The following is a 6,000-nucleotide window of genomic DNA, read 5'->3' on the forward strand; positions in this document are numbered from 1 at the left end:
ACTCAAACGCACAAAATTACAACACAAAGTTAGGACATGAGAAAGAGGATTCAGATAACAAAATACATAGAGTGTTCCAGTAGGTGTGGTCAATATTCAGGGCTATGACAGGACTGATCATTCGAAGCAAATAAGCCTAACAAATATGTGCTCTAAAACACATGTTCACTAATATGAACACTTATCGTCTACTGAAGAGATGCTCATTGATATGAATTTTAGAGCCCATGTTTACTCAACAGTTTTGTCTTGTTTTCGTCCACATTATATCCTCCGAATATATGGAAAGCGAAGTTCTTGAAGGAACAGGGATTTGTTTCACAGTAATGATGTCGAAGAAGTGCGCGTGGTTCTTAAGGTCTGCGTCTCAATCCCACGTTTTACTAGACTCTTTCCTCCGAGACATCGTTCCTGTCATATTCTATAATATTTCCCGGGACAAACTCCAGATGCAATCATCGAAAGAATGCTAGAGGCATCGAAAACCCAGCGACAACACAAATAGCTGATGCAAATATATGAAATGGTTCTGACGGATTTCTTTTAGTGTCATGGCATGCTTATGTATGATGATTTTCTGGCAACCAAACAACTTTTATGTAAGACTCATTTAAATATAGAAAACTAGCTTGGTCTCTTCGTGTTTGATATCCGGGATGCAGAATATAGATGAACTATACTTGATACTCTCTTTTATTGACTTCCTAAAGGACAGATACAGATCTTATCAGTGCCTTAGTAAACAGATTACGTGCATGTGCAATAAATAACAGATATGCTATTGGACTAGAGAGTTCAGAACTCCGTACGTCGTTCTTAACGGGGAGGTGGGTGGGGACAGAAGCACACATAGCGTCCGGAGTAGCTAAAGGCATTCTGACAGATCCGCTGCTGTTCACTGTCTCACAAAAAATGTTAATCAACGAGTATACCTGTCCTTAAGTTCCGATACAGTCCAGTATCGGCCACTCACATATATGACGGCCCCGCAAAACTGGATATTGCACGATTCGAACAGCTGGCCAAGTTTATAACCACAAGAAGCCCCCTTTAAAATGACATCAAGTGCTGACAACGTATGTCAAGTGCTGATAAAGCTGTCTCATACGAATTCGTGGCACCTCTGTGTCCTTCACAGTGATCAGTCAATGTCCGACTGGTTCCACTCCTGATGTTCCATACCCGCCTGCTAACGACAATAAACAACATCATTAATGCATTCTAGTGTTCGTTCTACCTGTCAGAGACAATGGCGATTGTAATCACCTACATGCCCGCCAGTGATGAGTACGTTGATATCCAAAAATGCTGTAAGGGTTTTTCAATTTTTTTGTCAGGCAGTGTAGATAAAAAGACCTGCTGGATTCGCCTGTAGACATATGAAGCTGTTCGAAGATGGCAGAGTGGTGTACAGTTATCTGCGTGGCTAGGAATTTGTCACGAAATGCGAAGACATTTGCAGATGATCAGCGGTTGCTGCAAAGGTTCTTAACTGACTCAAAATACTCATAAATATGTAATTAGACGAAAAGAACCCATAGAGTTTAACTATGTCGGGGATTAGTCACCGGAATCGGTCACAACCTTCAAGTAACACGGACATTCTCTCCGGATGGATATGAGATTAAATGGGCACACAAATCAAGTCAAGGGAGGGCAAAGCAAGGTCAGATTGATTGTTAGAGTCGTAACGAATAGTATTTCAGTCAAGAAAGAGACTGCTTACGAAAATCTAATTTGGTCATTTCTTTAATATTGTTCATCGGTCTGGGGATTTTATCACGTTCAATTAACAGGAAGATGGTAAAGATTGAAAGAAGAGCTGAACCATTTGTCAAGGGTCTCTGCACCCAGAATGAGTGTGAAAGATAGGCCAAAAAATTGCATTGCGAGACTTTCAGATATATGCTCTGAATCGCAGAGAGCCTTAATCACAAAATTCGGAGGACAAACACGTCCAGATTGAACCAGAAAACAAACTGCTCCAACCAACGTACATCTTCCGTAGCGAGGACGAGCAGAACACAGAGGAGTACCGACATGCTTTCTCCCTGATTGCCATGTAGAGATGAAGGGAAGTAATACATCTACATCTACGTTTATACTCCGCAAGCCACCCAACGGTGTGTGGCGGAGGGCACTTTACGTGCCATTGACATTACCTCCCTTTCCTGTTCCAGGCGAGTATGGTTCGCGGGAAGTTCGACTGCCGGAAAGCCTCCGTGCGCGCTCGAATCTCTCTGATTTTACATTCGTAATCTCCTCTGGAAGTATAAGTAGGGGAAGCAATATATTCGGTACCTCATGCAGAAACGCACCCTCTCGAAACCTGGACAGCAAGCTACACCGCGGTGCAGAGCGCCTCTCTTGCAGATTCTGCCACTTGAGTTTGCTAAACGTCTCCGTAACGTTATCACGCTTACCAAATAACCTAGTGACGAAACGCGCCGCTCTTCTTTGGATCTTCTCTATCTCCTCTGGCAACCCGACCTGGTACGGGTGCCACACTGATGAGGAATACTAAAGTGTAGGTCGAACGAGTGTTTTGTAAGCCACCTCCTTTGTTGATGGACTACATTTTCTAAGGAATGAATCTCAACCTGGCATCCGCCTTACCAACAATTAATTTTATGTGGTCATTCCACTTCAAATCGTTCCGTACGCATACTCCCGGATATTTTACAGAAGTAACTGCTACCAGTGTTTGTTCCGCTATCATATAATCATACAATAAAGGATCCTTCTTTCTATGTATTCGCAATACATTACATTTGTCTATGTTAAGGGTCAGTTGCCACTTCCTGCACCAAGTGCCTATCCGCTGCATATTTTCCTGCATTTCGCTGCAGTTTTTTAATTCTGCAGCTTCTCTGTATACTACAGCATCGTCCACGAAAAGCCTCATGGAACTTCCGACACTATCTACCAGGTCATTTCTATATATTGTGAAAAGGAATGGTCCCGTAAAACTCCCCTGTGGCACGCCAGAGGTTACTTTGACGTCTGTAGACGTCTCTCCATTGAGAACAATATGCTGTGTTCTGTTTGCTAAAAACTCTTCTATCCAGCCACACAGCTGGTCTGATATTCCGTAGGCTCTTACTTTGTTTACCAGGCGACAGTGTGGAACTGTATCGAACGCCTTCCGGAAGTCAAGCAAAATGGCATCTACCTGGGAGCCTTTGTCTGATATTTTCTGGGTCTCATGGACAAATAAAGTGAGTTGGATCTCACACAATCGCTGTTTCCCGAATCCATGTTGATTCCTACAGAGTAGATTCTGGGTTTCCAGAAATGACATGATAAGCGAGAAAAAAACATGTTCTAAAATTTTATAACAGATCGATGTCTGAGATATAGGCCTATACTTCTGCACATCTGATCGACGACTGGTACACCAGCCGCTATCCTCCACACACAGTGCGGTGACGTGAAGAGTGAATATTTAGATACACAAAAAGGTGTGATCTGTCTCTCTCCCGGCACGTATGTTGCTTCCATGGTTCTTGGCTGCACTCCTGCGCCATCAGCACCAGCTCATGATGGTGGAACTCTCTCTTGTCTAAAGATTGTAACAACTACTTGAGCGTGTCCACACAGACCCACGTGTCGTTCGGCCATCGTAATATATGCAACAGTAAGACGGCCCTGCCCTTCCGTAATTCGCATTTGACACGAAGTCATTTATAACATCAACTCTTTTTATGTCTGACAGGTGGAGCACACAGCTGAGCACCAAGTACATGTATCAGAAGAAGAACTACAAGTCTACACATCCCACAGATACTGCTGGTTTGTTGCTTCCAGAAGTTGGTAGAAGTGTTTTCTCCGTTCTACACCCAGTACCACCACACCTTGTTTATTCACAGTAAATGAAAAACGTGATTGATTATCAGATATGGCACTACCATTAATAAGTGCACCTGATAAAATATTAACACCCCTTAAAAGGCCACAATGGGGTCTATGGAGCACTGTGGATGGTGTGCGTGTCAGTTGTGTGGAGTCAGAGCAGTTAAATGTGTCAGTGCAGAGTCATGACATGATGACACAAAGAGGATATCGTGTTTGGCTGTGCCCACGACCACGCTGGGAATGAATCTGACCGATCTGAGCTAATCAACACAGATTGTCCTACATGTCTAAAATGAGTGGTGTACCACCCATTGCCATGTAACGTGGCTAAGAAAAAATAGTCGTAAAAAGACACTAAACAACTGCGAACAGAGGTAATCGTGTTCATAGACGACGGAAATTTCTGCTCTCAGCGAATGATAAATCATCTCAACCAGTTTTCGAGCGAACAATGCGGAAGAAATTACACTCAGTGGACATTTGGTCTTGAGTACCTCGTAAAAGGACATTGTTGACAGCGTCACATTTAGCTGCTATCTTCAAGGGACCAAACAATACGAAGACTGGACAGTAGCTAAATGGAGTCCTGTATTGTGGCCCAAGAGCCACGATTGTGTCTCTTTTCAAATGACGCAAGACGTCGAAGGCAGCGACGTCTCAATGAGGAGACTGAACTGCAGCGTGTGGAGCGTGTAGTTCAAGCCAGATATGGTTCCTCAGGTTATTCGTATCATGGTAACACTGGTTCTCTATATAACTAGCCGGCCTGAGTAGCCGTGCGGTTTTAGGCGCTACAGTCTGGAGCCGAGCGACCGCTACGGTCGCAGGTCGAATCCTGCCTCGGGTATGGATGTGTGTGCTGTCCTTAGGTTAGTTAGGTTTAATTAGTTCTACGTTCTAGGCGACTGATGACCTCAGAAGTTAACTTAAGTCGCATAGTGCTCAGAGCCATTTGAACCATTTCTCTATATAATTAAAATGAATGATCTCTCAGTTACTACCGTCTTACCAAATAATCGGTAACAGGAGTCATCCCTGTACTACGTCTTCACAGTCCGTACTGAATCGGTTACATAGTTTCCTTTGCTACTTACCTAACACACACACACACACACACACACACACACACACACACACACACACACAAAACGCCGCTATTACCATCGTTAAGTCTTTTCACTTGATATGAGCTTCACAGATAATGCCTTTTGGTACGGTACTGGCTCATGCACCTCCATTGACGATAATCACACACATCCTCAACACTCCATACCACTCAGCACATTGTCGGTGTAGAATACCGAATTTCTATAAGACAAGCAAGTTAGTCGGTGTGTGTTACTTACTGATCATGTTTCCCTTTGAATGGAGGAACTATGAAACTTCCGAATTTAGACTAAAATTCCTGAAGACGAAATCACAGTATTAAAACAGCAATTAATATTCCAAAAATGTAATGACCAAGACCAAAAGCTCAGGGTAACATTTTTACATGGAAGCAGTTTTGCAGTGTACATTTCAATAATAATGTCTGTCCTAGTTTTTGACATACAAATTCTGTGTATATACAAGAGTCCTTTAAGAAGCAAACTATTATTAGTGTGTATAAAGAATGGATAACGTGCGTCCGTAACTGTGTATACCAAATTGGAGAATTCCGAAGAAATAAATTTGATACGAACTAAAGGTGTTAACAAAAACAAGCTTTCGATTGACGCAGTAAGTTATTTAACTAGAGACGTATTAAACCGGTCAGAACGTGAAATAATATTGATTTTTTAATTTCCATGTGTAAATTATAAACAGTAGATTTTGGTTTTCGGCGTTACTTCAACCAACAAGAATCAAGACTCTTTGACACAACTGACGCTCTTAAAATTATTGTCCAACATTTAACCTAACGAAAACAGTGACTGTTGCCCTGATAGTCATACCATGAAACTCAGACACCCACTCAAACAGAGCTAAACTTGAGACGAATGACCACAATGACGTGAGCACATGCAGACCAACAGGTGTGCTGATTATGATCACCATAATCATCCACCGATCTCCATTTTAAAAGACAAGATCAATATTTTGATTTCACCCACTATTAAAAGTGTTATTTTAAGGCAAGTTAATTACGCGTTTGTTCTCGCTTCG

The sequence above is a fragment of the Schistocerca gregaria genome, chromosome 4 (assembly GCF_023897955.1).
Source record: "Schistocerca gregaria isolate iqSchGreg1 chromosome 4, iqSchGreg1.2, whole genome shotgun sequence".
Lineage (NCBI taxonomy): Eukaryota > Metazoa > Arthropoda > Insecta > Orthoptera > Acrididae > Schistocerca > Schistocerca gregaria.